Here is a 9,631-nt window from a genome sequence, read left to right as displayed (position 1 = left end):
TTAAAAATAAATCAGTGGAAAAGCAATGAAAACAGAATAATGAAATGGAAAGAACGAATAAGCACTCTTGAAGACACAGAAATAAAAAGAACCAAAACAGAAAAGGAAAGAGAAGTACGAAGGAAAAAGACCAAAGAACGACTTCAGGATTATTGACTCCATGAGGAAGGAAATTAAGAGTTATAGGAATACCAGAAGGAAAAGAGAGATGTGGGACAGAGAAAATATTCAAGGAGATAATTGAGAGAATTTCCAAACGTGAAGAAGGAGATGAAAATGATATACAAGAAGCAGAAGAACACCAAAACTTCCACGACAAAAGGAAAAAACAGCAAGACACATAATAGTAAGCTCCCAAGAATCCAGGACAGGAAAAAAAATAATGAAGCTGACAAGAGGGAAGAAACAGATAACATACAAAGGAAAACCAATCAGGCTGACATCAGACTTCTCCGAAGAAATACTACGGGCAAGGAGAGAGTGGAGGGACAAAGTCAACAGACTCCAAGACAAACAGATGCCAACCAAGAATACTCTATCCCGCAAAACTCTCCTTCCTATAAAGAAAGAATTAGGACCGTCCCAGACAAACAGAAACTCTGGAATTTCATTACAACTAACCCCACTCCAAAAAATAGTACAAGGAGTCCTAAAGCCAGAACCTCAGAGGGACGAATACAACGAAAGAAGTCCAAAAAAAATTAAATGAATAAATAAATAAAATCAGAGGAAGACAAACAATGGCAAATACAGATGCTAACATATCAATATTAACCCTAAATGTAAATGGACTAAACTCTTCAATAAAAGACACAGAGTCGAAGGCTGGATTAACAAACAAAACCCAACCTTTTGCTGTCTCCAGGAAACACATTTAGCTACAAAAGATAAAAACAGACTCAAAGTTAAAGGATGGAAAACAATCCTACAAACAAATGGACAAAAAAGAAAGCAGGAACAGCTATACTTATATCAGCTAAAACAGATTTCAAACTCAAAAAGGTAAAGAGACCCCAACGGTCACTACATTATCATCAAGGGACAACACTTCAAGAATAAATAACACTCATTAACATATATTCACCAAACGAAGGAGCACCAAAAATATCAAACAACTATTGACATCTCTGAAAACAGACATCAGAGAAAAACACATACGTAGTGGGAGACTTCAACACACCACTAACAGCAATGGATAGATCATAAGACAAAAATAAGTAAAGACACGAAAGCTCTAAATAAGGACCCAGAGCGCTTGGGCTTAACAGACATCTATAGAACACTAAACGCCCCCCCCAAAAAAAAAACAGATTACACATTTTTCTCAAGCGCACAGGGATCATTCTCCAGGATCGATCACATACTGGGACACAAAACAAACATCAACAGATACACCAAGATTGAAATCATACCAACCATCTTCTCTGACCATGAAGGCATCAAACTAGAAATAAACCTTAAAAGAAGGCAAGGAACTCTCCTACCTCATGGAGATTGAAAACCACACTACTAGAAGACCACTGGACTAATGAGGAGATCAAAGAAGAAATTAAAAAATTCTTTCAATTGAATGACAAGGAGGACACCAATTTCCTAAATGTATGCAATGCAGCAAAAGCAGTAATAAGAGGAAAATATATAGCAATAGAGGCTCACATCAAGAAACAAGAACTCAAAGAAACAACCTAATCTCGAAGCTCAAAGATCTAGAAAAAAACAATAAAACCCCAAAACCAGTAGAAGAAAGGAAATAAAAATAAAAACAAAGCCGAAATAAAGATATCGAAACTAAAAAAACAATCCAAAAGATCAATGAAACCAAGAGCTGGTTCTTCGAAAAAATAAATAAAATAGACAAACCCCTAGCCAGGCTCACAAAGGAAAAAAGGGAGAAAGCACAAATAGCAGGATCATCAGTGAAAGAGGAGAAATCACAACAGACACAGCAGAAATCAAAAGAATAATCAGTAACTACTATGAACAGTTATATGCAAACAAGTTCAACATTCTAGAGGAGATGGACAAATTCCTACAACTCTACAGTCACCCAAAGCTAGATAAAGAAGAAATAGAACACCTAAACAGGCCAATTACAAGCAGCGAATTGAAATGGTAATCAAAAACCTCCCCAAAAACAAAAGCCCAGGACCTGATGGATTTACAAATGAATTCTACCAAACATTCAGAGACGAATTAGGTCGTATCCTTCACAAACTCTTCAAAAAAATTGAGAAGGAAGGGACAATACCTAACACGTTCTATGAAGCCAACATTACACTAATACCAAAACTGAACAAGGACAACACAAAAAAGAAAAACTACAGGCTAATCTCCCTAATGAACACGGATGCAAAAATCCTCAAAAAAATTTTAGCTATCTATGGATACAACAATGTATCCATAAGATAATTCACCACAAATAAGTAGGATTCATGCCAGGGACACAAAGATGGTTCAACATCCGAAAATCAATCAACGTTATCCAACACATCAACAAAAAGAAATATAAAAATCATATGATAATATCAATCGATGCTGAGAAAGCTTTCGACAAAGTGCAACACCCATTCATGATAAAAGCCCTTGAAATTCTTGGGATACAGGGAACATACCTCAACATCATAAAGGCCATATATGACAAGCCAACAGCCAGTATCATTCTCAATGGTGAAAAGTTGAAAGCATTTCCATTAAGATCTGGAACAAGACAAGGAGGTCCACTCTCACTACTGCTTTTCAATATAATACTGGAAGTCCTAGCCAGAGCAATAAGACAAGAGAAAGACATACAAGGAATACAAATAGGAAAAGAAGTCAAACTATCACTATTTGCAGATGATATGATAATATACATAGAGAACCTCAAAAACTCCACAGAAAAACTAATTCAACTCATCAATCAGTTCAGTAAAGTGACAGGATACAAAATCAACACGCAAAAGTCAGTAGCCTTCCTATACACAAACAATAAATCTGAAGAAGAAGAAATTAAAAAAAAATCCCTTTTATTATTGAAACAAAAAAAATCAAGTACTTGGGAATAAATCTAACAAAAGAGGAAAAGGACCTATACAAAGAAAACTATAAAACACTGTTAAAAGAAATAGAAGAAGACACAAAGAAATGGAAAGACATCCCCTGCTCATGGATTGGAAGAATAAACATTATTAAAATGGCCATCCTACCAAAAGCAATATACAGATTCAATGCTATTCCAATCAAAATTTCAATGTCATTCTTCAAAGAAATAGAACAATTATTGATGAAATTCATATGGAATCACAAAAAAACCCGAATAGCCAAAGCTCTCCTGAAAAAAAAAAGGGAATGGAGGCATCACACGCCCAGACTTCAAACTATACTACAAAGCCATAATCATCAAAACTGCATGGTATTGGAACAAGAACAGACACACAGACCAATGGAATCGAATAGAAAATCCAGAAATAAACCCACAGATTTATGGTCAACTAATCTTTGACAAAGGAGCAAAGACTATGCATTGGAGCAAAGAAAGTTTGTTCAATAAATGGTGCTGGGAAAACTGGGTCGCTACATGCAAAAGAATGAAGCTTGACCACTACCTCACACCATACACAAAAATCAACTCAAAATGGATTAAAGAACTAGACATAAGACCTGAAACCATAAAATACACAGAAGGAAATATAGGCGAAACACTACATGACATGCACATCAAAGACATCTTTACAGACACATCACCCAAAGCAGTGATAGTGAAGGCAAAGATCAACAGCTGGGACTACATCAAATTAAAGAGCTTCTGCACAGCAAAAGAGACAATAACAAAAACAAAGAGAAACCCCACCGACTGGGAGAACATTTTTGCACACAACACTAGTGATAAAGGACTGATCACAAAAATCTGCAAAGAGCTGATGAGACTCAACACAAACAAAGAAAATAATCCAGTCAAAAAATGGGCAGAAGGGCTAAAAAGAAAATTCTCTGAAGAGGATATGCGAATGGCCAATAGGCATATGAAAAAATGTTCAACATCACTAGTAATCAGGGAAATGCAAATTAAAACTACCATGAGATACCATCTTACACCAGTGAGAATGCCACATATTAAAAAAACACAACAACAAATGTTGGCGAGGATGTGGAGAAAAAGGAACTCTCCTGCACTGTTGGTGGGAGTGCTAACTGGTCCAACCACTATGGAGAGCTGTGTGGAGATTTCTGGACCTACTAAACATTGAGCTTCCATAGGATCCAGCAATTCCACTACTAGGTATTCACCCAAAGGACACAGAAACATCAATTCCAAAGAACACCTGCACCCCTATGTTTATAGCAGCACTGTTTACAATAGCTAAGCTTTGGAAACAACCCAAATGCCCAAAAATAGATGACTGGATCAAGAAGATGTGGTACATACACCATGGAATATTACTCAGCATTCAAAAAAGATAAACACATGCAATTTGCAGCAACATGGATGGCGCTGGAAGGGATCCTGCTCAGCGAAATAAGCCAGAAAGAAAAAGAAAAATACCAGATGGTCTCACTCATAGCAGGAATCTAGAAAACTTAAATAAGGGACCAGGAAAATGAATAGCTATAAAAAGTGAAAATCAAAATCAACAAACAACTATGAACCAGAGACACTCTATGGGTGTTGGGGTGCGGGGAGGGGAGGGATTGGGGCCAAAATAAGGGGATTGCAATTGTATGGGGAATATAAAAATAAAATTTATTTTAAAAAAACAGACAACAAACAAAAACAATAAATCATCACACCTCTGCAAAGATCAAAAAAAAAAAAAAGAAATGGGCAGAAGAAATTAAAACCATTTCTCCCAAGAGGAAATACAAACGGCCATCAGGCATATGAAAAAAATGTTCAACATCCCTTATAATCAGGGAAATGCAAATCAAAACCACACTGAGATACCACCTTATGCCAGTAAGAATAACACATGCCAAAAAAACTAGCAACAACAAATGTTGGCGAGGATGTGGTGATAAAGGAACTCTCCTACACTGCTTGTGAGAGTGCAAACTGGTCCAAGCACTGTGGAAAGCTGTCTGGAGGTTCTTTGGTCTATTAAAAATGGAGCTACCATATGACCCAGCAGTTCCACTCCTAGGAATCTACCCAAAGGACATAAAAACATTGATCCAAAAGAAACCCCTACCACTATGTTTACTGCACCACTATTTACAATAGGCAAAACCTGGAAACAACCCAAATGCCCAAAAATAGATGACGGGATGAGGAAGATGTGGTACATATACACCATGGAATATTACTCAGCATTCAAAAAAGATAAACTCATGCAATTTGCATCAACATGGATGGAGCTAGAAAGAATTATGCTCAGTGAAATAAGCCAGGAGAACAAAGAAAAATATCGGATTGTTTCACTTATAGAAGGAATCTAGGGGAGCCAATAAGACATCAGTGTAAAAAATAATAGTACAAAACACAACAAAGCAAAAACAGACAATTATAAATCAGAGACATACTGCAGGGGAGGAGGAGGGAGATGGATCAGAGGAAGGGAGGGAAGAGCACAGGGGACTGAGGTGAGGGTGCACGGGTGCACTGGGGAAGGAAATTCTATGGGGACTACACCTGAGGAGGTGGGGAGAAGCAAATATTGTTTAAAAATAAACAATGATGTAAAAAATTTTAAAAAGAGAATGTGTGTTGGAGAAACTATGTAAGAAGATAATTTTTCAAAGGTTTATTTATTTATGCAGACAAGAACCAGGGTACAGGCCAGATGTGTGGGAGGGTGAGAGGATTCACCAGAGAAAGAGTGGGGAACAGAACAGGCAGGCAGACTGAAATACACTGTTGAGGGGAGCAGTGGGCGAGACAGGAAAGGTCTGCCATACCATGTGGGTATAACCGGAGAGCAAGGATTGAACCTGCAGAGGCTGCGGACGGCTTTACAGCACTGTGCTCAACTGCCTGTGCCACCAGGGAGGACTGTAAGGAGCTAATTGTGAGTATATCTGTGTATTGCTGGGTGATGAAGTAATCCTGCAGGAGACGGACAGACAGACAGGCTAGGTCAAAATGAATTAATGGGGTATAGTAGTGAATTCAGTAAGCAATGAAGCTATCCGTGTGTGTGTGTGACTTGCAGGGAATGAGATTAATTGTGTGATTGTGGACTAGTGAAGAAATGGTGTCTGTCAAAGAGTAGATGAGGGAAGAAGTAACTATAAATGCATGTGTGACAGTCTGACATGAGGAATCGTGCAAATGTACTTGGGACTGGTGAAAACTGATAGAACTATAGCATTTTACTAGGGAAGAGGAAAATAATTTCTTGTGGGTGTACTGATCGAACAAAGTGAGGAAAGAAGTGAAGGAAGGTACAATCCACCTGTTCTGCTCCCTACTCTGTTCTCTGGTGAATCCTCTCACCCCTCCCTACCTCTGGCCTGCACCCCAGCTCTTGCATGCATAATAAAATAAATAAAAAGCAAAGGACTGTTTTTGTGTACATGTGGTTCTGATGACTTGAAGTAATTGTGAAGCATATGTGTGTAACTACTAAAGAAAGAAGTAACTGTGAAAGACTAAGTAAGAAATAAATTGATTATGTGTGTTTGTGAGAACAAGTAAGGGAAAAAAGTAACTGATTGTGTGTTTATGTGATGCTAAGTAGCAAACATAGTACCCACATATGCGTGCGACCCTTGGAGAATGAAGCACCTGTGTAAGTGTGTGTATGTCTATGTGAATACAAGGAAAAAGTAGATGGTTGTGAGACCAGGAGAAAAATGGAGTCGCTCGTATGTTTGCCTGTTACTAAGTGAGGAATGAAGGAACTGTGTGTCTCTGTGTGAAGAATGAACAAACATACTCGATGTGTGCATGTGCTAAGTGAGGAATAAAACATCATGTGGCTAGGCAAAAAATCAAGAAATTGATTGTGTGACTAGGTGAGAAGTGATTCTAAATGTGTGTTTGTGGTGAGATGAGGTAACAAATGAGGTTACTGTGTGTTATTGTGCTTAACTTCAAAGGTAAGGGACGAAGTGATTTTGCGTGTGCAGGTACCTGTGAATGTGTGTGATTGTTGGGTGAGAAAAGGTGATTATGTTTATGTGTGTAAAAATAGGTGAGAAAAAAGTGACCATGTATACGTGTGAGAGACAAGGTGAGCAAAGAGAAACTGTCTATATGTGTGAGTAGGTAAGGAATGAAGTAATGGTGTATGTGTTCACAGATGAGGAACATAACGGACTGTGTGTGTGGAAGGCGACACAGAATGAGGTGACTGAGTGCGTGTGGGTTGACCAAGAACAGGAATGGAGTAAAGATGATACATCTGTGTGTGTCCAGGTGAGAAATCAAGTAAAGGCAAGTGTGTGTGAACGAGTCAGTGAGAAAAAGTCATGATATATTGATACGCATAGGCACAAGGTGAGAAATAAATACTTGTGTGTCAGCGTGTGAGAAATTACGTGTGTGTGTGAATGTGTATCTGATGTGACCAGGTGAGATGGGAACAAAACAACTGTGTGTGGGAGTGAGGTCACTGATGAAGACTGACTGTGTGTGTGTGTCACTAGGTTCACTTTTCCTTCCCCTCTTCCTCCTCTTTACCTCTGTCCTTACCTCCCCTCACCTTTTCCTCGCTACTCCCTACCTTTTGTCCACAGGGTCCGATGTAGTCTCAACACCAAAGTGTTGACTGCGCCTTACCTTTTTCTCATGGAGTCCAGTGTAGTCCCAACACCAAAGTGTTGCGGTGCCTCTGGTGGGGCCTCAGGAAACCAGCTCCTCTGGGTGGGCAGAGCCAGGGCCCCTGGCAGGTGACCATGCATGGCAGGGATCAAAGTGGCTCCGGGTGCTCCGTGGGGTACAGTAGTCTACACAACAATCACAGTCCCCATCCAAGAATTTATACTTTAATTTCATGAAAGGATGGAAATTCAAACAAAAAGGGAAGCAACTTGATATATCCATTAATAATGATAGAGTGAGGAAATGGTGGGAATGAAATAAATGTGAACACAAGTTTACAACTTACACCAAATATCACCAAAATTATACATAAGCAAATAAAAAATGGTAAACCATAATTAATCACAGCAGAAACAGATTATCTACATGACCTTGACTTTGGTGAGAAATTTTTACACACAACATGAAAACCACTTACAAAAAAAAATTAATGAATAGTGTGGACTTTAGAATATCAAAAATTTTCTGTGAATATTTTTTTTGTGAAAGGATTGTTCAGAGAACCACAAGCCAAGAAGAAAAGTGGAGCAAATTTGCAAACCACAAATCTGAACAGACATCTCACCAAAAATATACAGATAATAAATGGGCACACAAAATATATTCATTCTCATGTATAACTAAAGGGTTGTTAATTGAAACAAGGAAACATCACTACAAAGAACTGTTAAACTCCCAATATCACTTTACCAGTTGACACATTGCTGGAGGGTGAGAACAGCAGGAAGACCCCTTCATTGCCAGTGGAATGCATGGGCAGATGCTTTGGAGGACAGTTGGGCAGCGTTTTCCAAAGACAAAATAATCTCACCTTCAGATTCAACAATCAGGCCTCTAGTATTTAGACAACTACTTTGAAAAACTATGTTCAAACAAAATCTAGCATGTTATTATGTGCAGATGCTCTATTCATAATGGCTAAAATCTTTTCAAAAATCAAGATGTCCTTTAATGAAGAGTGCATAAGCAAACTGTCATTCCTTCAGGGAAAGGGAGCAGAACGTGACCCCACAGAAGCCTCTTTGGCATAAGATCGCTTGACAACCATAATATGAATGCAGAGCCTATCTCATTGGCGTCATGATTATTTTTGGTCTATTTTTAAAAACAGCAGATTGGGAGAATCTCTCAAAAACAAGAAGTTGCCCCTCTGTGAGAGTTGCACACTCATAAGGGAAATCACCAGTCCTAATAACAAATTCAAACCAAGCCACCAACCTCATCCATGGTAAGCTCTGGGCATTCATCTAAAGAACAATGACTCCCTGGCTGGTTTTTCTTTGCCTGATCACCTTCCATGACTATCCCCCTCTCCTGACATTTTCCTGTTTTGTTTTTACCTGAGGATGGCACTGAGGCTGATAGCTTGGGATCTTTTATGGAGTTGTTAGGTTTCCCCTGCTATCCCTCATGTATATAAGAAATATAAATGTTATTAAAGTTCAGTTTGCTTTTCTCCTATAATCTGTCTTTTATGATAGAGGATCTCATCTAAGATCTTAGAATCGTACAGGAAAAATTATTTGGTCATTCATACATGCATGAATAAAATTCTGCAACACGAATGAACGAACCATCAACCACTGTTTGAGGGAGGATGGGAAATTTCTCCCTAGCCCTACAGCTGAAAAGCCATCCAATGAACAGCAGATAGATTAGTTGGAAAAACAAAAAATTTAAAGACACAACCACACACTCATTCATGCTCACCTCATACCAGGCCCCAAATCCATGCTCTCAAAACAATCCAAATCAGAAACAGAACATATGCTCTCACCATAACCCTAGATCATGACTATCATCTTAGTTATCATAAAGCCTAACCATCATACACAATAACCCTCACCCTTACTCAAATTATTACCTGAATTCCTAACCAAAGAAATTGACCCT

The sequence above is a fragment of the Talpa occidentalis genome, unplaced genomic scaffold (genome assembly GCF_014898055.3).
Source record: "Talpa occidentalis isolate TD23 unplaced genomic scaffold, MPIMG_talOcc4v2.1 talOcc4.8, whole genome shotgun sequence".
Taxonomy (NCBI): Eukaryota; Metazoa; Chordata; class Mammalia; order Eulipotyphla; family Talpidae; genus Talpa; species Talpa occidentalis.
The sequence above is the reverse complement of the archived record's forward strand: the minus strand, read 5'-3'. Positions refer to the sequence as shown.